The sequence below is a fragment of the Helianthus annuus genome, chromosome 6 (assembly GCF_002127325.2).
Source record: "Helianthus annuus cultivar XRQ/B chromosome 6, HanXRQr2.0-SUNRISE, whole genome shotgun sequence".
NCBI classification, from domain to species: domain Eukaryota; kingdom Viridiplantae; phylum Streptophyta; class Magnoliopsida; order Asterales; family Asteraceae; genus Helianthus; species Helianthus annuus.
The window spans coordinates 122,435,490-122,462,057 of record NC_035438.2 but is presented as its reverse complement, the minus strand read 5'-3'; positions in this window follow the sequence as shown (position 1 = coordinate 122,462,057).

Sequence of the window (26,568 nt, the reverse complement as noted above, 5' to 3'; positions counted from 1 at the left end):
TAGAGCAAGAGTATCTCAGTAGTCTAAATTAATTTGCAATCAATTTTTGATCTGTGAAAACCAAACTTGAGCTTAACATGACCTTGATATGTGTGTCATTTCCTCTTGATCAGTTTTAGGGATAGTAATTACACACAAAATAAGGTAATTACATCCAGACCAGAGATGAACTTTTACTATAAAAAATGAGTAAAAGATCATAATATATTATTTTTTAAAAAAAAAATACATCTGGTTTTTATTTTAGAGGAAAACACCTTAACAAAAAACAAAGGAAGTTTTGAAAATAATCAAAAGGATCCGACAATTTTCCAGTAAATTCATGATCATATTATTCTCAAGTTATTTTGACCATTGTTTGGGTCATTTTCTTGTCAATTGATTGTAAATTCCATTTAAGCACCATCACTGAAGATGCTATTGTTACCAGAACAATTCCTATGTTGATGAATGCACACAGTTGCAAAATGACCACTGATGATCTAATTTGAACCTCAAGAGTGTTTTATGCTTATACTCTTTTCTTTTGATTTCAAAAGTTTTGAGACAGCAACACTTTGAGATTTGTTCATTTTTTTTTCATTTTACCCTTTTTATTCATATGTTCAGAAATACTCACTAGGAGATTATATTTTGAACATACTTTGTCCATAATCATTTTGAAGCAATGTTTTGAGAGATCTGAACATTTTTGACCATATTTTATTACAGATCTCACATCACTTATGATTAGGACTGTTTTGACACCTTATTTTCTCAATGTGTTTATTGAAAACATCACAAATATCGAAACAACAATTGAAATCAATTTTGAAAGCATCGAACGATCCCATAATTTATCAGATATTTTACAGATCTGAAAACTATGAGTGACATATGCATGAAAACACTTGTTGTGTGAGATTTGTGTGTCATATGGCATCTTGGTTGATTTACAGAGGTTTTGAATAACCATTTTGACCATGATTCACTCGTTACTCTGTTTTTCAACTGGATACAACCAATCCTTTAGTATCAATAACTTTTGAGCTGAACTGTTATGTCAAATTGATTGTTAGATCGAATTTGACTGTCTAAGCTCTGATACCAATTGTTAGGATCTGGGGCCATCATGATTGTGTTTGTTTGCATAAAATGAATAAGTGCAGCGGAAATGAGTAGCAAACTTTGTAAACATAATCAAAGGAAAGTATAGATTGATAAACAATTGCTATTTCATTGAGTCAAAAGATTTACAATAGAAAGCAAATGATTACAACAAGCTTACAATCTAAACTCCCCCTCAGCCTGATACACCAGAGTTGGTTGCACAAGATGAAAGGATTGAATTGAGGAGGTGAACTCACTCAAAACGAATAAAGTATAACAGTACAGAATACTGTCATATTTATAGGCAAACCAAACTACTGATGAGCTTCAGCTGACGTCACCATGATAGTGACATCTAACGACCTAACAAACTACAAATACTGTTCTATACAAACTACTGACATGCAACATCTGATAATTGGTAAAATACAAACTAGAGAAAACTACTACTTCACGTTCCACTGTTGTAGCCTGAGCACAGATGTTGAATCTTCAGTGCATTCTTCAAAGGTGATCTGTCTTTGAGAGAGCAGTGCTTGAGTCTTCAGCAGTACTTAGGAAACAGCAGTAGATAGAGCATCAGTGTTTGTCTTCAGCAGTCGTTGGATAATCATCAGAGTTTGGTTTATCAGTTGTTGTAGTTGAGCAGCACTTAAAATTCATCAGCTGTTAGATAACCACTGTCAAGGGGAGAGCATAGGATAAACTGCTGCTTATTGATGGTCCACTGAAGAGATCCGGTTTTGGCTTTACATTATATGTTCCTCTGTTAGGGTTCAATCCCAACAATCTCCCCCTGTAACAGATAATGCCAAAACCCTTCCTTATTCAGGACCTTTATGTCACACCCCGGCCGCGTATAACATGCAACCGCGGCGGAAACGCCGGGGAGTGTTGTGGACAGAATTAAATTGTTTCATAACCATGGCATACAAGTTGTATTTTATTTATAAACAAAGGTGTTACATTGTCTTGGAAAGAGAGTACGAAAATCAAAACATAATTAAGCTAGTTCAAACTTCATTTTTAGGCTCTAAGGCACAGGTCCGCCCTAGAATCATGATCATCGTCCTATGGAATAGCTCCTGAAAACACATGTGAAAGTAGGTACGTCAGCATAAAAATGCCTGTGAGATACATAGGTTTTGTGAAAATGGGGTTCATGACTTGAGTTTAAAGAATGTTTAATAACAGTCAGTCATGAACCTTGTAATTTGTCTTGCTTTGTAAACCATTTGAAAAACGATAACATCAAAGGATATGTATAAATAAATGCAAGGTTAAATGAATAACCAAGTAAAATGAGTTGAATAAGATAAGTTGTTTGTGAAAATAATGTCTTGTGAAGAATATGTTACTTATGTAAAGTGTAATGTGTCTAAACTGAAATGACTTAGATAACGCCACGATATGTAATATTATACAAACATTTATATATAGGAAGTACCAGCGGCGTATCCACCATGTTTGTATCATATTACATACGCCCCGTTACTTGAATCATTTACCCAAACCAATCCACCATGTAAATTGTTCATGTGTAAACCAAATGTCAAGTGTTATTGTAATCCATGTCAAGTGTTTATGCTCAAGTGTAATCCACCAAATGTATATGTCAATGTCGACGTGTTTATGTTCAATGTAAATCATGTAATGTGTAATCCCAAAATGTATCATGTATGGTAAGCGAAATGTATCAACTTAAACCATATGCACAAAACAAGTCGTTGAAGTAAAACGTGGTTTAAATCAGCGTTATGTTCTGCGGGAAATGCATGCTCTATTGATATTAACATTTATGTGGTATTGTAAACTATGCATACATCCAAGCCTTGAGACTGCGTCGATAAACCCTTAAACAAATTAAAGGTTTATCTAAGTTATGTATATCGAATTCGGTCATTCCTTCCAGTCCTATCAAACCCAGGACTTCAGGAATGGGAGTTGTCAATTCCTATGGTACCACTACCTACTAACGAACGGCGTAGCTAATGTTAATGAATGTATTGTCCCATGTTAAACAAACCAAATGTCATAACAAAATGAAGGCATGTGATGTAAACAATTGTACTAAGTATGCTAAGTAAACATACGAAGCAGAAATGTTCATGTAAATCAATGTGCCCATATGCTGAGTAAACATATGCAGCAGAAATGTTCATGTAAATCAATGTACTAAGTACGCACACAATGGGCATACATAGCATAAAATGTAATGAAATCATGTACTATAATGTACTAATGAGCATAGCAGATATATAATGTGAAAACATGGAAAGCATGAATGTAACAGATAGGCACATGTGTTTCACCCCAAAACAGTTTGGAAAACAGTAAAAGAGGGGTTCAATGTACTCACATTGAATCCTCGAAAACATATAAAAGATGGGGTTCTATGTACTCACCTGAGATTGCTTTGAGTTCCTTGTATAATAACCAAATAGTGCTAAAGATCACGGAATATCAACGGCACCTAATAGGTAGCTTATGTTAATATACCGGACCAAATCGGAAGGATCGGACAGTACGCGGGTTCGAAAACCAAACGAGTATGGAGACTCGTGTAATATGGTTTAACAAAGCCTACATACTAAAATGAAACTTAACCAAAGTGCTTACGGTCCATCACGACCCGTTTAGGTAGCTTATGCCACCTTAAGCGTCGTTCGCGTAGAACGCGTTCGGAACGCCTAACATTGCGACCACAAGGTATAACCTCGGAAGGTTATAGCTATGGTCACCTAATATGTTTGGTCGGATCCTAAAGATCGACCAAATGGGTCGGGTTCGAAAGTATAAGCGATGGTTTAGATCGCTTACCTTACGACCCTATATAAGCACTATACTAAACGTGACGAGCTAAGCATGTTAGAACATGCTTAACTTAGTTTAGGAAACAGGTTTGGCATCAAAACAAACGGCTTTGATGCCCACGAGTAGTTTGGTTACAAAACACGCAAGAATGCGCATTTTGGCCGAAACTACGACTCGTCACTAAGCCTAGATAACGGGGTAATCAGTAGGTATGGTCACTACGGACCATGACCATCGTGATCACGCTCACGTTATGAAGTTCCATGAACTTCGCATCGACCATAAGCTGGTCAATGCAGAAAGTCAACAAAACGTTGACTTTCGGACTCGAAAAGCGAATAAAAGAGCGAAAGAAGACTTACGGAGGGTCCCCGAGTGCAAATCAAGATCAAACAGCTCAGGTATGAAACAATGGTTTCAACTTAGAGCTTTAGGATCTGATTTTGTGATTTTTACACTAAGGGGGGGGGTATTTATAGGAAAAGTGGAACCGTTAGGATCGTTTTATCGAATATCGTGCCTTGATCTCGTGCGTACATGTGTCCAGTGGATAAGTTCAGTGAACTTGACCCTTGGCCCTTCATTTGGGTGAAAAGGCATCGCCCTTTGATCGAACGAAAGGCCAGATTCTGCATTAAATGCAAAATCTTTCTGTCAGACATCCCCACGCGGCCCGCCTCACATTTGGGCAAAACTCACGCGGGCCGCCTGGCCCTCTCTGATCTGCACCACTTGCAGAATTTACACTTTTGGTCCCTGTTGCGTGTTTAAGCTATTTCCAGCCCTTCTAAGACCTGTAAAGCCATCTTTAAGGCCCTAAAATGATGCCTAAACACTGTGGACATGAAACATGCCCTAAAATATGTCAGATGTCGGTTCGTTTGGCCGTACGATCGCGATGTTCGCTTAATTACGACGAAATGCGCATAAGCGTGAAAGACGATCCAAATGACGCGACGAATGGATTTTTCTCATGCCAAACACTAAGGCATAATATAAGGATGCTTACATAAATTTTTGGATGTCCGGATGTATTCAGAACGTAAGTTATGCGCGAAAGTGCAAACTTATGCACTTTTTGTCAAGTTTAGTCCCTGTAAGCGAATTAACTTGTTTTTGCTATACCAAAGCCTTCAAACTTATTTCTAAGTTATGTAAAGGTTATTTAAGGTATGTTGAGTATATGTTGATGTTCCGGAGTATTTATCGCATTAAACTAAGTACGTTTACGCACTAGTTAGCGTATAACTCTCCAGAAAGCGATGTAGAGTTTGGAATTGAATAAAAGTCAAAACATGAAAAATGTAAAACACAATGAAACAAACATTGGGATCAAATTACATTATTTTATTGATAATTGAACTGTTTACAATGATTACAAGCACAATTGTTACAGTCTCCCCTACTTGTGGAAATTTCGTCCCGAAATTTATTTAGAGGAAACTGATGGAAAAAGATGCGGATATTTTGCCTTCATTTGGTCTTCACGTTCCCAAGTAAACTCGGGTCCACGTTTAGATTCCCAACGAACCTTGACCAAAGGAATGCGCTTGCGTTTGAGCCACTTGACTTCACGTTCCATGATTTCTACCGGTTTCTCAACAAATTTCAGTGTTTTATCAACACGAATTTCATCAAGCGGTATGTGGAGGTTCTCATCGGCTAAACACCTCTTGAGATTGGATACGTGAAAGGTTGGATGAACATTTCCAAGTTCAGGAGGTAACTCAAGTCTGTAGGCTACCTTACCGATTCTTTCGACGATCTTGAATGGTCCGACGTATCTAGGTGCAAGTTTTCCTTTCTTTCCAAATCTGATCACACCTTTCCAAGGTGAGACCTTAAGTAATACACGATCACCGACTTGAAAATCCAAGGGTTTGCGTTTTAGGTCCGCGTAATTCTTCTGACGGCTTCTAGCTGTCTGAAGGTTATCACGAACTTTCTTTACGTTTTCTGTTGTCTCCAAAATGAGGGCAGGTCCAGTAAGTTAAGCCTCGCCAATCTCATTCCAGCAGACTGGTGAACGACATTTTCGACCATAGAGGGCCTCGAAAGGAGCCATGTTGATGCTGGAGTGATAACTGTTGTTGTAGGAGAATTCAATCAATGGAAGATGTGAATCCCAACTACCACCAAAGTCTATCACACAAGCTCTAAGCATATCCTCCAGTGTCTGGATTGTTCTTTCAGATTGACCATCCGTTTGCGGATGATAAGCTGTGCTCAGATTAAGTTGAGACCCCATGGCAGATTGCATGGTTCTCCAAAAATGAGAAGTGAAACGAGCATCTCTGTCAGAAATGATGTTCAAAGGAACACCATGTCGAGCTACAATTTCATCTACGTAGATTTGAGCAAGTTTGTCAGCCGAAAAATCCTCACGGATTGGTAAGAAATGCGCTGACTTTGTAAGACGATCCACGACTACCCAGATGGCATCGTGACCTTTCTTTGTGCGCGGAAGTTTAGTAATGAGGTCCATAGTAATGTTTTCCCATTTCCAAACTGGGATCTCCGGTTGTTCCAATAAACCAGAAGGACGCTAATGTTCTGCCTTAACCTTAAGACAAGTAAGGCATTTGGATACGTATAAGGCAATGTCTTTCTTCATACCAGGCCACCAATACTGAATACGAAGATCCTTATACATCTTATCTGAGCCAGGATGAATGGAATAACGAGACTTATGGGCTTCATCCATAAGCAAGGTACGAAGATCATCTTGGCTTGGGACCCACAAACGGTCCATGAAATAGTACGATCCATTGTCTTTTAATTCAAGAGCAGGTGTTATGTGATAAGGAAATTCCTTATCCATCAAGCCTTGTGAAACACAAGCTTGTTGAGCCTGAGAAATACGGGCTTGGATATCGGTTTGAATAACAGATTGGACACGTACACAATGAAGCTTAGTACGTTCCTTGCGACTTAATGCATCGGCTACGACATTCGCCTTACCAGGATGGTAGCGAATCTCGCAGTCGTAGTCGTTTAGAAGTTCAACCCAACGTCGTTGTCTCATGTTGAGCTCTTTTTGATTGAAGATATGCTGAAGACTTTTGTGGTCTGTGAAAACCACACATTTTGTACCATACAAGTAGTGTCTCCAGATTTTGAGAGCGAAGACAACTGCACCCAACTCAAGATCATGAGTGGTGTAGTTCTTCTCATGTATCTTCAACTGCCTTGATGCGTATGCTATGACTTTGTTTCTTTGCATCAGGACGCAGCCAAGTCCTAATTTAGATGCGTCGCAATAAACGACGAAATCATCGTTGCCCTCAGGCAATGTTAGGACAGGCGCGTCGCAAAGCTTTTGTTTCAAAGTCTGAAACGCTTCCTCTTGTTTGACTCCCCAATCAAATGGCTTGTTCTTCTGAGTTAGAGCAGTTAGAGGAATTGCAATCTTCGAGAAATTTTCTATGAAGCGGCGGTAATAACCCGCTAGACCAAGAAAAGAACGAACTTCAGTAGGGGTAGTAGGTGTATCCCAATCCTTAATCGCACTGATCTTGGAGGGATCTACATGAATACCTTGTTCGTTGACAATATGTCCTAAGAATTGAACCTCCTTAAGCCAGAATTCACACTTGGAGAATTTGGCGAAAAGTTGTTCTTTCTTTAGGAGTTCCAATGTAAGACGAAGATGTTGCTCATGATCAGCTCGCGTCTTAGAATATATCAAAATGTCGTCAATGAAAACGATGATGAACTTATCTAAATAAGGCTTGCAGACCCTATTCATTAAGTCCATGAAAACAGCAGGAGCATTAGTCAAACCGAATGGCATGACTGTGAACTCATAATGTCCACAACGAGTACGGAACGCTGTCTTGGGAATGTCTTCTTCATGTACACGAAGCTGATGATATCCAGATCGTAGATCAATCTTTGAAAAGTAAGATGCGCCTTGTAATTGATCGAAGAGATCATCAATGCGAGGTAGGGGATATCGATTTTTGATGGTAAGCTTGTTAAGCTCACGATAATCGATACACATCCTAAAAGATCCATCCTTCTTCTTTACAAAGAGAACGGGAGCACCCCAAGGTGAAAAGCTAGGACGGATAAAACCTTTGTCGGAGAGTTCCTGCAGCTGTTTAGACAACTCTTGCATCTCGGACGGTGCAAGACGATATGGAGCTCTGGCAACGGGATTTGCACCAGGTACGAGATCAATACGGAACTCGACTTGGCGTGCTGGAGGTAGACCAGGTAAGTCTTCAGGGAATACTTCGGAATAATCCCGAACGACAGGAATATCTGAAATAGACTTACCCTTGCCTTTATCTACTGTAACATGTGCTAAGAAAGCCACATAGTGCTTTCGCAGATACTTCCGTGCTTTAAAACAAGACATGAGTTTGAGACCACCGGCAGGCTTCTCACCACGAACTTGTAGGATCTCGCCTGTCGACAGCGGTATACGAACAATCTTCTCAGAACATACTATCTCTGCGCGATGCTTAGATAACCAATCCATTCCCACAATAACGTCGAAGCTTCCAAGTTGCATTGGCGTGAGGTCAATAGGAAAAATGTGGTCGTTAAGGTTTAACTGGCAGTTGTGTAGAACAAAATTAAGAACAATGGGTTCACCACTGGCAACCTCTACTGTCAAAGGTTTACCTAGTTTCGTTCTAGACACGCGAAGCATTGTCTCAAAAGACAATGACACAAAGCTCTTGTCGGCACCCGAATCAAAAAGAACAGATGCTGGCTGATTATTAATAAAGAACGTACCGTTCACCACCTCGTTGTCTGCTTGTGCTTCTTGTGCATTCATGTTAAAGACTCGACCTCGAGCCGGTGCCGGATTCTGGTTTGCATTCTGGTTCTGGTTGACTAGTCTTGGACACCGATTTCTGTAGTGGGTCAGATCCCCACAATTATAACATGCACCTGGTGGGTAGTTTGGTCGTGCAGCCTGACCCTGTTGTTGAGCAACCTGTTGAGCAGGGTTCTGGACTGCGTGATTCTGAGCAAACCGACAAACATCGGCAAGATGACCCAATTTCCCACAGTTAGTACAGAAACGGCACTGATATTGTGGCTGGTGGTGACTGTTGCATCGATTGCACAAAGGTGCACTTCCTGAGTAGGGTTTCTTTGCTGGAGGCTGGTTGGGAGCTGCCTGGTTTGCTTGGGCAGTGACAGCAAAATTTTGGGAAGCCTTACGCTTCCTTGACCCCCTTGAGGAATCAGAGTCCTTTCCCTTCTTGTTCTGACCTTTCTTGCTATCTTCCTTGTCAGCCGACTGTTTCTTGCCCTTGTCGCCCTTCCTGTGTAGTTTATTCTTTCGGATCTGCGACTCAGTCAACGTCGCCGATAACTCGATTGCCTGACGGAGTGTGGTAGGGTTGCTACCAGTAAGGATATCTTGTACTGAGTCAGGTAGGCCGTCGATGTATCTTTCGATGGCCTTATCGAGTGGGGTAACCATAGTCGGGCAAAGAAGACTCAACTCCTCAAACCTATCAGTGTAAGCCCTGTGCTCACCACTATCTTGCCTCAAAACATCAAATTCCTTCTCCAAGGCTCGTTGTTCATGACGAGGACAAAACTCCCTCATCATAAGAGCTCTCAGTTGAGCCCATGTCTGAGCTAGAGCAACTTCTGCACCTTGATCTCTCATAACCCCATTCCACCATGCAAGAGCCCTCTTCTGAAACACGCTCGAAGAAAACTCGACCTTGCGATTATCCGGACACTACACATGGCGAAAAGTGTTCTCGATGCTCTCGAACCACTGAAGAAGCCCAGTTGCTCCTTCAGAACCACTAAACTTGAGTGGCTTAGCCTGGTTAAAATCCTTGTATTTGCATGTACCATTGTTGTTGTTGGCCTGGTTCCATTGAGCAAAGAGATTCGGAAATTGAGCAGCCATCTGCTGCGCAATAATCTCCGCCAGCTCGGCAGTAGCTATCTGGTTGTCGTGTCGAGGAGGCATTCTAGAAGAGAAAAACATGAAATGAAACGAGTGAGATGACTGGATGAAGAGAATGGGATGAAGCAAAAGCAATCAAAAGCAAAGATGGCGGTTATGCATCGTAGAGCAAATAAGCGACGTGAAATGTCTAGTCAAAGTAAATGGGTTAGAATTAGTGTATCGCGAAGACATGCTCACCTATAAGTGAACACTCACCCCAAGAGTTCCCAGGTAAGAGTGACTGGTCCGATTATGTGGATTTGTACGAACACTCTAGCCTTAGACAGAAAACCCAGGGTACAGGCATTCACTCTTCCAGTTCGCACGTGTTCTCACTATTAACCCAAAACTTTGACGGGATTTTTGAAATCCAAAGAGGTTCAAAACCATATAACAGAGGGTTCAAAACCTTATAATAGAGGGTTCAAAACCTAGTAATCAATCATCCTAGAACAGATGATTAATTTTCAAAGCGGATTCAGAACCGAAGTTCCCGTTGTGGTTATCACCTAAGGATAGGTGATGTGCATGTTTTAAACTCTAAACACAAGATAACTTGTGTTAGGGTCCTAGAAAGTTATAGTCTAGGTCAAAGCATTACTAATAAACTAATTCCCTATAACCATTGGCTCTGATACCAACTCTTCTGTCTCACCCCGGCCGCGTATAACATGCAACCGCGGCGGAAACGCCGGGGAGTGTTGTGGACAAAATTAAATTGTTTCATAACCATGGCATACAAGTTGTATTTTATTTATAAACAAAGGTGTTACATTGTCTTGGAAAGAGAGTACGGAAATCAAAACATAATTAAGCTAGTTCAAACTTCATTTTTAGGCTCTAAGGCACAGGTCCGCCCTAGAATCATGATCATCGTCCTATGGAATAGCTCCTGAAAACACATGTGAAAGTAGGTACGTCAGCATAAAAATGCCTGTGAGATACATAGGTTTTGTGAAAATGGGGTTCATGACTTGAGTTTAAAGAATGTTTAATAACAGTCAGTCATGAACCTTGTAATTTGTCTTGCTTTGTAAACCATTTGAAAAACGATAACATCAAAGGATATGTATAAATAAATGCAAGGTTAAATGAATAACCAAGTAAAATGAGTTGAATAAGATAAGTTGTTTGTGAAAATAATGTCTTGTGAAGAATATGTTACTTATGTAAAGTGTAATGTGTCTAAACTGAAATGACTTAGATAACGCCACGATATGTAATATTATACAAACATTTATATATAGGAAGTACCAGCGGCGTATCCACCATGTTTGTATCATATTACATACGCCCTGTTACTTGAATCATTTACCCAAACCAATCCACCATGTAAATTGTTCATGTGTAAACCAAATGTCAAGTGTTATTGTAATCCATGTCAAGTGTTTATGCTCAAGTGTAATCCACCAAATGTATATGTCAATGTCGACGTGTTTATATTCAATGTAAATCATGTAATGTGTAATCCCAAAATGTATCATGTATGGTAAGCGAAATGTATCAACTTAAACCATATGCACAAAACAAGTCGTTGAAGTAAAACGTGGTTTAAATCAGCGTTATGTTCTGCGGGAAATGCATGCTCTATTGATATTAACATTTATGTGGTATTGTAAACTATGCATACATCCAAGCCTTGAGACTGCGGCGATAAACCCTTAAACAAATTAAAGGTTTATCTAAGTTATGTATATCGAATTCGGTCATTCCTTCCAGTCCTATCAAACCCAGGACTTCAGGAATGGGAGTTGTCAATTCCTATGGTACCACTACCTACTAACGAACGGCGTAGCTAATGTTAATGAATGTATTGTCCCATGTTAAACAAACCAAATGTCATAACAAAATGAAGGCATGTGATGTAAACAATTGTACTAAGTATGCTAAGTAAACATACGAAGCAGAAATGTTCATGTAAATCAATGTGCCCATATGCTGAGTAAACATATGCAGCAGAAATGTTCATGTAAATCAATGTACTAAGTACGCACACAATGGGCATACATAGCATAAAATGTAATGAAATCATGTACTATAATGTACTAATGAGCATAGCAGATATATAATGTGAGAACATGGAAAGCATGAATGTAACAGATAGGCACATGTGTTTCACCCCAAAACAGTTTGGAAAACAGTAAAAGAGGGGTTCAATGTACTCACATTGAATCCTCGAAAACATATAAAAGATGGGGTTCTATGTACTCACCTGAGATTGCTTTGAGTTCCTTGTATAATAACCAGATAGTGCTAAAGATCACGGAATATCAACGGCACCTAATAGGTAGCTTATGTTAATATACCGGACCAAATCGGAAGGATCGGACAGTACGCGGGTTCGAAAACCAAACGAATATGGAGACTCGTGTAATATGGTTTAACAAAGCCTACATACTAAAATGAAACTTAACCTAAGTGCTTACGGTCCATCACGACCCGTTTAGGTAGCTTATGCCACCTTAAGCGTCGTTCGCGTAGAACGCGTTCGGAACGCCTAACATTGCGACCACAAGGTATAACCTCGGAAGGTTATAGCTATGGTCACCTAATATGTTTGGTCGGATCCTAAAGATCGACCAAATGGGTCGGGTTCGAAAGTATAAGCGATGGTTTAGATCGCTTACCTTACGACCCTATATAAGCACTATACTAAACGTGACGAGCTAAGCATGTTAGAACATGCTTAACTTAGTTTAGAAAACAGGTTTGGCATCAAAACAAACGGCTTTGATGCCCACGAGTAGTTTGGTTACAAAACACGCAAGAATGCGCATTTTGGCCGAAACTACGACTCGTCACTAAGCCTAGATAACGGGGTAATCAGTAGGTATGGTCACTACGGACCATGACCATCGTGATCACGCTCACGTTATGAAGTTCCATGAACTTCGCATCGACCATAAGCTGGTCAATGCAGAAAGTCAACAAAACGTTGACTTTCGGACTCGAAAAGCGAATAAAAGAGCGAAAAAAGACTTACGGAGGGTCCCCGAGTGCAAATCAAGATCAAACAGCTCAGGTATGAAACAATGGTTTCAACTTAGAGCTTTAGGATCTGATTTTGTGATTTTTACACTAAAGGGGGGGGGGATTTATAGGAAAAGTGGAACCGTTAGGATCGTTTTATCGAATATCGTGCCTTGATCTCGTGCGTACATGTGTCCAGTGGATAAGTTCAGTGAACTTGACCCTTGGCCCTTCATTTGGGTGAAAAGGCATCGCCCTTTGATCGAACGAAAGGCCAGATTCTGCATTAAATGCAAAATCTTTCTGTCAGACATCCCCACGCGGCCCGCCTCACATTTGGGCAAAACTCACGCGGGCCGCCTGGCCCTCTCTGATCTGCACCACTTGCAGAATTTACACTTTTGGTCCCTGTTGCGTGTTTAAGCTATTTCCAGCCCTTCTAAGACCTGTAAAGCCATCTTTAAGGCCCTAAAATGATGCCTAAACATTGTGGACATGAAACATGCCCTAAAATATGTCGGATGTCGGTTCGTGTGGCCGTACGATCGCGATGTTCGCTTAATTACGACGAAATGCGCATAAGCGTGAAAGACGATCCAAATGACGCGACGAATGGATTTTTCTCATGCCAAACACTAAGGCATAATATAAGGATGCTTACATAAATTTTTGGATGTCCGGATGTATTCAGAACGTAAGTTATGCGCGAAAGTGCAAACTTATGCACTTTTTGTCAAGTTTAGTCCCTGTAAGCGAATTAACTTGTTTTTGCTATACCAAAGCCTTCAAAACTTATTTCTAAGTTATGTAAAGGTTATTTAAGGTATGTTGAGTATATGTTGATGTTCCGGAGTATTTATCGCATTAAACTAAGTACGTTTACGCACTAGTTAGCGTATAACTCTCCAGAAAGCGATGTAGAGTTTGGAATTGAATAAAAGTCAAAACATGAAAAATGTAAAACACAATGAAACAAACATTGGGATCAAATTACATTATTTTATTGATAATTGAACTGTTTACAATGATTACAAGCACAATTGTTACACTTTATTACTCATCAAGAGTGCGTTAGATTGTGTCACACCCCCAAAATCCACCTGCGGAGTATCACCGCTTGGGAGCGTGACTGACCAGGATCAAGCCACCAATCATATAGAACAATATATATAGTAAAAGTAATTGCCATTAAACCAAACCAAATCCATATGAAAGGTGTTCCAAAACATAAGTAAGTTATCATTGTTTAGCGGAAGCGTATAGATAAAACCCAACATAAATAAGTATGTAATGTCATAAGTGTTTTAAGAAACAATCACGATCCAAGCCCACAACGACTAGCTCCTCCCTGTGCAAGCTCCATATATCTAACGACCTGCAAGGCATGTAACAGAGGATCAACAACTAGTTGAGCGAGTTCACAGAAAGTAAATGCGTAATAGTAAGTTCATTTGTAACATGTGGCTCTACTGGGCCGATTGTACGTTCTATTGGTGGGGGCTTCCCATGTTGTATAACCACTAGACTATTCGTAACCATAAGTGTTCTGCATATCCCGAGAACAGTAACACGTACAAGTTTACGTAGGTTTTACGTAAGTAATCCTTCACAACCGAGGATAGGGGTACGCGGGGGTTTAGGTAGGTTTTACGTAAGTGCCTGACACAACCGAGGCAGTAGTGAGTATAATTTCACGTAGGTTTTACGTGAGTATCCTTCACAACCGAGGATAGCGAGTAGCATAAGTATACGTAGGTTTTACGTATGTGTCCTGCACAACCGAGGACGATGGTATGGTAGTCTAGTAACAGTGTAAGTACGATTCTATTCAATCTCATTCCTTCAATCCCAATTCCCGTGCCCTGGGAATCCCATGCCTTAGTAAAAGTGTGAACTCACCTTGGTTTGCTCGGTATGCTAGGTTATGCACTCACAAGTAATCAATCAAGTCCTATTATATACACATATAATAATCAGTTTCGAATTTGCAATATTTCACATGTAATCTATGTTTCACACAAATGTTCATCACAGTTTGTACTATCATGATCATTGATTCACCTTCTTGGGAGAGTCGCAGTCTTAACGATGTTAGCAACTTATCAGAGTTTACAAACATAACAGGAATGATACAGTCACACTGTTAACTAACTAGCAGGATATACTAATTGAGTTAACAACAGTTAACCACCTACATAGTCATGCACGTAACTTAACAATGTTAACAACTTAACAGGTTCAATCATATATTCACAGTTGTCACATATATCATATAACAACTTAACACATATTCGTAGTTCCATTTTTAACAACACACAAATCGGACAGGGGCTTGCCCTATAAAAGAACTCGGACAGACAAGCAACAAAGAACTCGGACCCTCTTTCATTCACGTTTAAACTTCGGACAAGGGGGGGTAGGGTTCAAAACTCGGACCCCTTGTGCTCTAGGGATAATGGTCGGACAGAAGGTGGCATAACAAGCTCGGACCAAGGCACTCCTTTAAAACTCGGATAACCATTTATATTAAAGGTCGGACAAGTAGTCATGGGGGTCAAAAGTCGGACCCCTTGATCATTGCCAAAACTCGGACCAAAAAGGTTGGGGGGGGGGGGTTTCCCCTTCATAAAATTCGGACAAGGTGGTCCCTTGTCCAAAAACTCGGACCACCTAGATTCTTAAACAAAGTCGGACCAGGTTCTCTCATGAAGCTCGGACCATGTTAGTGTGTGAAACTCGGACACCCCATCAGCTTAAAGGTCGGACTAGGGTGGCTCTCATAAAATTCGGACATGCTATAACATATCATTAAAGGTCGGATATGCTTGTGTTAGCAAAACTCAGACACATTTACATGTTAAGAAGTCGGACTAATTCCAATGATAAAACTCAGGCTATTCAAAATCAAAGGTCGGACAAAATACTTCAATCATACGTTCTTTGAGATCACAACAGTTACACTTTATACATATTAACAGTTAAGTTCTATAGTTCATATGATCTGGAAACCCTAATTCATGTATACAGAGTGCAGATTTCATAAGCAATCAATCAACGATTACAACAATCATTCGGTGAACAATCTTATTGCCATACAACTAATCATTCATCATATCACAATAATCAACATCAATTGAAAACACAGAACCATCATATGATAAACTAGGGTTTTCAAGAATTACAAGAATCATGCATTGCTAATAATCAAACAATCAATAAACAATGATTACACAATTACCTTGAATGGTTCTAGGGAAGGAGAGGAATCAAGAGTGATGAATATCTTGGTGATGATGATTGCCAGAGAAAGTGAAAGTAGTGCTTGGATTTTTGTGAGAATGATTAGTGACAGAGGGATTAGGGTTCAGTATAGTTTAAGTTTCACTAATAACTCTAAACACCCTTAATTATTGTATTTTACAATAGCACACCATCTCAAACAGTTTCACAGTTTCACCACCAAGTGAATGTATTTAACAAATTTATCACAATTAACACATAACCATGCACAATCACACAATACACTTCATTGAATCGAAACGTATACAATTCTATAGAAATCAATTGTGCAATTAAACACCTAAACAATAAATGAACGTGCAATAAATGCGAAATAGAAATCTTGGAAATTCGAGTTGTCACATTATCCCCAACTTAAAAGAAATTTCGTCCCGAAATTTGGTACGCACTCACTGAGGAAGCTAAGTAGCTGTATTGTTCACTGGTTTTCCTGGGGTGTCACATCATCCCCCCGTTTTTCGAATTTCGTCCCGAAATTCCGCAGTAGTAGCTTCAGTCTCAGTAGTGGTTGCACTGGTTTCGAATAACTGGGGGTACTTTTCTGTCATCTGGTCTTCGCGTTCCCAGGTGTACTCTGGGCCACGTCGGGAGTTCCAACGAACTCGAACAAGAGGGATTCTCTTGCTTTTGAGAACCTTAACATCCCGGTCCGTGATTTCTACAGGTTCCTCGACGAACTGCAACCGCTCGTCGATAGTGAGTTCCTTAAAAGGAACTATGAGGGTCTCATCTGACAGGCACTTCTTCAGATTCGACACGTGAAATACATTGTGAACAGCACCGAGTTCAGCTGGTAGGTTTAGCTTGTAGGCCACTTTGCCTATTTTCTCAATGATCTCAAACGGTCCGACATACCGCGGGTTTAGTTTGCCCCGTTTGTCAAAACGAACCACACCCTTCCAGGGTGAGACTTTAAGTAAAACCCGGTCCCCGACCTGAAATTCCAAAGGCCTCCTACGCTTGTCTGCGTAGGCTTTCTGACGGTCGCGTGCTGCCGCCATGCGTTGTCGTATCTGTGCAATCTTTTCCGTGGCGTCCACTACAATCTCTGGACCCGTGATCTGACTATCCCCCACCTCTGCCCAACAGAGAGGTGACCGGCATTTACGTCCGTTCAATGCCTCGAATGGAGCGGCTTGTATGCTCGTGTGATAACTGTTATTATACGAAAACTCCACCAAAGGGAGATGCAGCCGTTGCCGAAATCGATAACACATGCCCGAAGCATGTCTTCAAGAGTCTGGATCGTTCGCTCAGACTGCCCATCCGTCTGAGGATCATATGCTGTGCTCATGTCTAACCGTGAGCCGAAAGATTTGTGCATCGCTTGCCATAGCTCTGACGTGAATCGTGCATCCCGATCCGAAATGATGGAGGTGGGCACCCCGTGCCTCGAAACAACTTCTTTAAGATAAATGTCTGCGAGAGTGGAGAACTTATCCGTTTCCTTTATAGCCAGGAAGTGTGCAGACTTGGTGAGTCGATCCACGATCACCCATATAGTATCATTCCCACGCTGGGATCTGGGTAGGCCTGTAACAAAATCCATGGAAATTTCTTCCCATTTCCATTGCGGTATCCTGGGCTGCTGAAGTAGGCCCGCTGGTTTCTGATACTCCACTTTGACTTTTTCACAAGTCAAACACTTGCCGACGTAAGTAGCGATGTGGGCTTTCATGCTAGGCCACCAATATGTTGTTTTGAGATCGTGATACATTTTATCCGACCCTGGATGTACCGAGTAGCGAGACTTGTGAGCTTCATCCATCACAAGTTCTCGTAAACCGCCGTATAGTGGTACCCAAATACGCCCTGTTACATAGTAGGCGCCGTCTCCCTTTTGTTCTAATCGTTGCCTTGAGCCGCGTAAAGCTTCAGCCTTTACGTTTTCTGGTTTCAACGCTTCTATCTGAGCAGTTCGTATCTGTGCAGGAAGACTGGACTGAATAGTGAGCTGTATGGCTCGTACACGCCTAGGTAAAGTGTCTTTCCGACTGAGAGCGTCAGCCACAACATTGGCTTTGCCTGGATGGTACTTGATGGCGCATTCGTAATCATTAAGCAGTTCGACCCATCGTCGTTGACGCATGTTCAATTCCTTCTGCTTGAAGATATGCTCGAGACTCCTGTGATCGGTGTAAATAGTGCACTTGGTACCGTACAGGTAGTGTCGCCATATCTTAAGCGCAAAAACAACAGCTCCCAGCTCTAAATCGTGCGTCGTGTAGTTCCGTTCATGAACCTTGAGTTGACGAGAGGCGTAGGTAATAACTTTATCCCGCTGCATCAATACACAACCAAGCCCCTGTATCGATGCGTCACAATAGACCACAAAATCATTCGTGCCCTCTGGCAATGAGAGAATAGGTGCGCTGCATAGTCTATCCTTCAGGTACTGAAAGGCAGTTTCTTGTGTATTACCCCAACGATAGGTAACACCCTTCTGTGTCAACATAGTGAGCGGCTGTGCGATCTTGGAGAAGTCTTTGATAAATCGCATGTAATACCCCGCCAAACCCAAGAATTGGCGTATTTCCGTTGGTGTACGCGGTGCAGGCCAGTTCCTGATCGAATCAACTTTGGATGGATCGACATGAATCCATCCCTGTTCACCACATGGCCTAAGAAGTGGACTTCACGAAGCTAGAAGTCGCATTTTGAAAACTTGGCATACAATTGCTCCTTTCGAAGAAGTTCCAAGATAAGACGTAAGTGCTGCTCGTGCTCCTCCTGACTCTTAGAGTAGATCAGAATGCCGTCGATGAAAACAATGACGAACTTGTCCAGGTAGGGTTTGCACACCCTGTTCATAAGATCCATGAAAACTGCAGGCACATTCGTAAGCCCAAATGGCATGACTAGAAACTCGTAGTGACCGTAGCGAGTTCTGAATGCTGTCTTGGAGACGTCCTCATCTCGGACTCTCAGCTGATGATACCCTGACCTTAAATCAATCTTGGAATAGTAACTCGACCCTTGCAACTGGTCGAATAAGTCGTCAATGCGTGGAAGAGGATAGCGGTTCTTCACTGTGACCCTGTTCAGTTCGCGGTAATCGATGCACATCCTGAAAGTGCCATCCTTCTTTTTCACGAATAATACTGGAGCTCCCCAAGGCGAAGAGCTTGGACGAATGAAGCCCTTATCCAAGAGCTCTTGTAGTTGCTTTGACAGTTCCTCCAGTTCGGTTGGAGCTAAACGATACGGTGCGCGGGCTATTGGTGCTGCTCCTGGAGCTAGTTCAACTTGAAACTCGACCTGGCGATGAGGCGGTAGACCAGGTAAATCTTCAGGAAACACTTGAGGGAATTCGCGTACAACTGGAATATCCTCTATTCTTTTCTCTGTTGTCGACGCATCAGTAACAAGTGCCAAGATGGCAGTATGCCCCTTTCGTAAACATTTCTGAGCCTTCAAGAAAGAGATAATGCCAACCACTGCACCACTCTTGTAGCCTTGAACTTCAAGAGGTTCTTTAACCGAACGAGAAATACGAATGATCTTCTCTTTACATAGAATCTCTGCCTGCTGCTTGGACAACCAATCCATGCCGATGACGATGTCGAAACTACCCAGAACTATTGGAATAAGATCAATCGAGAAGGCCTGACCCGCTAGAACGATGTTACAACCCTTGACTACATGCGTGGCTTCTACACTTTTACCATTTGCTAGTTCTACGACATGTTTGGTGTTTAGGGGTGTTGGTGTACGTTCTAACAATTTACTCATTTTCAAAGACATATAACTCGTATCCGCACCCGAATCAAACAAAACAGTAACATAAATGTCGTCAAGAAGAAACTTACCCATAACGACGTTGGGATCATTGCTGGCATCACCCTGCCCCAACACAAACGCACGACCCCTTGCTTCATTGCCGTTGTTGTTTCCACCGTTGTTGTTGTTGTTGCCATTTCCCTGATTGTTGTTATTGTTGTTGTTGTTCTGGTTCCTGTTTAGCTGAGGGCAGTGCCTTTTGAAGTGACCCTCTGCACCGCAATGAAAACACCCTTTGTTGCCCTGCTGTTGATTCTGCTGTGCTGGTGGCTGCTGCTGATTCTGATTCGCAGGTCGAGGGCTTCTACAATCTTTGGCCTCATGACCTATCTTGAGGCATCTTTGACAGCGACCCTTGTTACACTGGCCACTGTGGTGTCTGTTGCAGGTGTTACACTTTGGGAGGTTCCCTCGATATCCGCCCTGCCTGTGACTGCCTGAAGAGTGCTGACTGGGACTCTGGTAACTGTCAGTCTTTCGCTGCTGAACCTGTGACTGAACTGAAGCGGATCCCTTGCTAGAATCCCCATCCCATTTTCTCTTGTTTTCACTGGGAGTAGCAAGTGTAGTAGCAGTGGTAGCGGTAGCAGTAGCGCTGATACGTTTAGGCAGTCTGTTCTGATCCACTGCCTGATCTGTGATACGATGAGCGAGGCGCTGAATAACCTGAATGTTGTCAAGATTAGCCGATGTCACATGGCTCTGAATCTCTGGTGCTAATCCCTTGAGGTACAACTCGATGCGCTTGTATGGAGGGTCCACCATAGTTCGACACAGCACGGCCAGCTCGTTTGACCGTTTAGTATAAGCTTCGATTTCTGACCGAGTCATTTTCAAATGATAAAACTCATCCTCCAGCTTGTGGATGTCTTCCCGAGTGCAGTATTCCCTTTTTATCAGTTCCTTGAAATCATTCCATGGGGTGGCGTTAGCAGCTGCCAACCCTAAGATCTGCACTTGCGCGTTCCACCAAGTGAGCGCAATCCCTTCAAGTGTGCCAGTGGCGTATTTCACCCTGCGAGCCTCAGGGCATTCACACATCTCGAACACAGACTCGAGCTTTTCAAACCAGTGGAGGAGTCCAACCGCTCCTTCAGTGCCACTAAATGTGCTAGGACGACAATCCATGAAGTTCTTGAAAGTACACACAGGTGGCTGAACGTGTTGACCTAATGTGTAAGAATAAAATGAGGTTAAACATAAGAGTTGTTAGGAACGTAGGATCTAAAGATCCTAGGATGAGTTACGACTGCAGGGTATACCTCCTGCGTTTGCCGCTGCAAGTGCCGCAGCAACTTGTTCTTGAATGAGAGCCGCCAACTGGGCTTGAGTCATGTTCACACGTCCGGACATGATCTTCATAGTAAAGGTGAAATAAGTGAGAATGGTTCGCGAGTAGTGCGATGACAGAAGAGTGTAAGCACACACGAGTGTTCTCATGCAATAACAAATAGCGAGCTATGTAATCTAAGCATACCACGAGCAAAGTTCTATGTAAATTCATGATCATATTATTCTCAAGTTATTTTGACCATTGTTTGGGTCATTTTCTTGTCAATTGATTGTAAATTCCTTTTAAGCACCATCACTGAAGATGCTATTGTTACCAGAACAATTCCTATATTGATGAATGCACACAGTTGCAAAATGACCACTGATGATCTAATTTGAACCTCAAGAGTGTTTTATGCTTATACTCTTTTCTTTTGATTTCAAAAGTTTTGAGATAGCAACACTTTGAGATTTGTTCATTTTTTTTTCATTTTACCCTTTTTATTCATATGTTCAGAAATACTCACTAGGAGATTATATTTTGAACATACTTTGTCCATAATCATTTTGAAGCAATGTTTTGAGAGATCTGAACATTTTTGACCATATTTTATTACAGATCTCACATCACTTATGATTAGGACTGTTTTGACACCTTATTTTCTCAATGTGTTTATTGAAAACATCACAAATATCGAAACAACAATTGAAATCAATTTTGAAAGCATCGAACGATCCCATAATTTATCAGATATTTTACATATCTGAAAACTATGAGTGACATATGCATGAAAACACTTGTTGTGTGAGATTTGTGTGTCATATGGCATCTTGGTTGATTTACAGAGGTTTTGAATAACCATTTTGACCATGATTCACTCGTTACTCTGTTTTTCAACTGGATACAACCAATCCTTTAGTATCAATAACTTTTGAGCTGAACTGTTATGTCAAATTGATTGTTAGATCGAATTTGACTGTCCAAGCTCTGATACCAATTGTTTGGATCTGGGGCCATCATGATTGTGTTTGTTTGCATAAAATGAATAAGTGCAGCGGAAATGAGTAGCAAACTTTGTAAACATAATCAAAGGAAAGTATAGATTGATAAACAATTGCTATTTCATTGAGTCAAAAGATTTACAATAGAAAGCAAATGATTACAACAAGCTTACAATCTAAACTCCCCCTCAGCCTGATACACCAGAGTTGGTTGCACAAGATGAAAGGATTGAATTGAGGAGGTGAACTCACTCAAAACGAATAAAGTATAACAGTACAGAATACTGTCATATTTATAGGCAAACCAAACTACTGATGAGCTTCAGCTGACGTCACCATGATAGTGACATCTAACGACCTAACAAACTACAAATACTGTTTTATACAAACTACTGACATGCAACATCTGATAATTGGTAAAATACAAACTAGAGAAAACTACTACTTCACGTTCCACTGTTGTAGCCTGAGCACAGATGTTGAATCTTCAGTGCATTCTTCAAAGGTGATCTGTCTTTGAGAGAGCAGTGCTTGAGTCTTCAGCAGTACTTAGGAAACAGCAGTAAATAGAGCATCAGTGTTTGTCTTCAGCAGTCGTTGGATAATCATCAGAGTTTGGTTTATCAGTTGTTGTAGTTGAGCAGCACTTAAAATTCATCAGCTGTTAGATAACCACTGTCAAGGGGAGAGCATAGGATAAACTGCTGCTTATTGATGGTCCACTGAAGAGATCCGGTTTTGGCTTTACATTATCTGTTCCTCTGTTAGGGTTCAATCCCAACAATCTCCCCCTGTAACAGATAATGCCAAAACCCTTCCTTATTCAGGACCTTTATTACTCATCAAGAGTGCCTTAGATTGTGTCACACCCCCAAAATCCACCTGCGGAGTATCACCGCTTGGGAGCGTGACTGACCAGGATCAAGCCACCAATCATATAGAACAATATATATATAGTAAAAGTAATTGCCATTAAACCAAACCAAATCCATATGAAAGGTGTTCCAAAACATAAGTAAGTTATCATTGTTTAGCGGAAGCGTATAGATAAAACCCAACATAAATAAGTATGTAATGTCATAAGTGTTTTAAGAAACAATCACGATCCAAGCCCACAACGACTAGCTCCTCCCTGTGCAAGCTCCATATATCTAACGACCTGCAAGGCATGTAACAGAGGATCAACAACTAGTTGAGCGAGTTCACAGAAAGTAAATGCGTAATAGTAAGTTCATTCGTAACATGTGGCTCTACTGGGCCGATTGTACGTTCTATTGGTGGGGGCTTCCCATGTTGTATAACCACTAGACTATTCGTAACCATAAGTGTTCTCCATATCCCGAGAACAGTAACACGTACAAGTTTACGTAGGTTTTACGTAAGTAATCCTTCACAACCGAGGATAGGGGTACGCGGGGGTTTACTTAGGTTTTACGTAAGTGCCTGACACAACCGAGGCAGTAGTGAGTATAATTTCACGTAGGTTTTACGTGAGTATCCTTCACAACCGAGGATAGCGAGTAGCATAAGTATACGTAGGTTTTACGTATGTGTCCTGCACAACCGAGGACGATGGTATGGTAGTCTAGTAACAGTGTAAGTACGATTCTATTCAATCTCATTCCTTCAATCCCAATTCCCGTGCCCTGGGAATCCCATGCCTTAGTAAAAGTGTGAACTCACCTTGGTTTGCTCGGTATGCTAGGTTATGCACTCACAAGTAATCAATCAAGTCCTATTGTATACACATATAATAATCAGTTTCGAATTTGCAATATTTCACATGTAATCTATGTTTCACACAAATGCTCATCACAGTTTGTACTATCATGATCATTGATTCACCTTCTTGGGAGAGTCGCAGTCTTAACGATGTTAGCAACTTATCAGAGTTTACAAACATAACAGGAATGATACAGTCACACCGTTAACTAACTAGCAGGATATACTAATTGAGTTAACAACAGTTAACCACCTACATAGTCATGCACGTAACTTAACAATGTTAACAACTTAACAGGTTCAATCATATATTCACAGTTGTCACATATATCATATAACAACTTAACACATATTCGTAGTTCCATTTTTAACAACACACAAATCGGACAGGGGCTTGCCCTATAAAAGAACTCGGACAGACAAGCAAGAAAGAACTCGGACCCTCTTTCATTCACGTTTAAACTTCGGACAAGGGGGGGTAGGGTTCAAAACTCGGACCCCTTGTGCTCTAGGGATAAAGGTCGGACAGAAGGTGGCATAACAAGCTCGGACCAAGGCACTCCTTTAAAACTCGGATAACCATTTATATTAAAGGTCGGACAAGTAGTCATGGGGGTCAAAAGTCGGACCCCTTTTTATCAGTTCTTTGAAATCATTCCATGGGGTGGCGTTAGCAGCTGCCAACCCTAAGATCTGCACTTGCGCGTTCCACCAAGTGAGCGCAATCCCTTCAAGTGTGCCAGTGGCGTATTTCACACTGCGAGCCTCAGGGCATTCACACATCTCGAACACAGACTCGAGCTTTTCAAACCAGTGGAGGAGTCCAACCGCTCCTTCAGTGCCACTAAATGTGCTAGGACGACAATCCATGAAGTTCTTGAAAGTACACACAGGTGGCTGAATATGTTAACCTAATGTGTAAGAACAGAATGAGGTTAAACATAAGAGTTGTTAGGAACGTAGGATCTAAAGATCCTAGGATGAGTTACAACTGCAGGGTATACCTCCTGCGTTTGCCGCTGCAAGTGCCGCAACAACTTGTTCTTGAATGAGAGCCGCCAACTGGGCTTGAGTCATGTTCACACGTCCGGACATGATCTTCATAGTAAAGGTGAAATAAGTGAGAATGGTTCGCGAGTAGTGCGATGACAGAAGAGAGTAAGCACACACGAGTGTTCTCATGCAATGACAAATAGCGAGCTATGTAATCTAAGCATACCACGAGCAAAGTTCTATGTAAATTCATGATCATACTATTCTCAAGTTATTTTGACCATTGTTTGGGTCATTTTCTTGTCAATTGATTGTAAATTCCTTTTAAGCACCATCACTGAAGATGCTATTGTTACCAGAACAATTCCTATATTGATGAATGCACACAGTTGCAAAATGACCACTGATGATCTAATTTGAACCTCAAGAGTGTTTTATGCTTATACTCTTTTCTTTTGATTTCAAAAGTTTTGAGATAGCAACACTTTGAGATTTGTTCATTTTTTTTTCATTTTACCCTTTTTATTCATATGTTCAGAAATACTCACTAGGAGATTATATTTTGAACATACTTTGTCCATAATCATTTTGAAGCAATGTTTTGAGAGATCTGAACATTTTTGACCATATTTTATTACAGATCTCACATCACTTATGATTAGGACTGTTTTGACACCTTATTTTCTCAATGTGTTTATTGAAAACATCACAAATATCGAAACAACAATTGAAATCAATTTTGAAAGCATCGAACGATCCCATAATTTATCAGATATTTTACAGATCTGAAAACTATGAGTGACATATGCATGAAAACACTTGTTGTGTGAGATTTGTGTGTCATATGGCATCTTGGTTGATTTACAGAGGTTTTGAATAACCATTTTGACCATGATTCACTCGTTACTCTGTTTTTCAACTGGATACAACCAATCCTTTAGTATCAATAACTTTTGAGCTGAACTGTTATGTCAAATTGAGTCCAAGCTCTGATACCAATTGTTAGGATCTAGGGCCATCATGATTGTGTTTGTTTGCATAAAACGAATAAGTGCAGCGGAAATGAGTAGCAAACTTTGTAAACATAATCAAAGGAAAGTATAGATTGATAAACAATTGCTATTTCATTGAGTCAAAAGATTTACAATAGAAAGCAAATGATTACAACAAGCTTACAATCTAAACTCCCCCTCAGCCTGATACACCAGAGTTGGTTGCACAAGATGAAAGGATTGAATTGAGGAGGTGAACTCACTCAAAACGAATAAAGTATAACAGTACAGAATACTGTCATATTTATAGGCAAACCAAACTACTGATGAGCTTCAGCTGACGTCACCATGATAGTGACATCTAACGACCTAACAAACTACAAATACTGTTCTATACAAACTACTGACATGCAACATCTGATAATTGGTAAAATACAAACTAGAGAAAACTACTACTTCACGTTCCACTGTTGTAACCTGAGCACAGATGTTGAATCTTCAGTGCATTCTTCAAAGGTGATCAGTCTTTGAGAGAGCAGTGCTTGAGTCTTCAGTAGTACTTAGGAAACAGCAGTAGATAGAGCATCAGTGTTTGTCTTCAGCAGTCGTTGGATAATCATCAGAGTTTGGTTTATCAGTTGTTATAATTGAGCAGCACTTAAAATTCATCAGCTGTTAGATAACCACTGTCAAGGGGAGAGC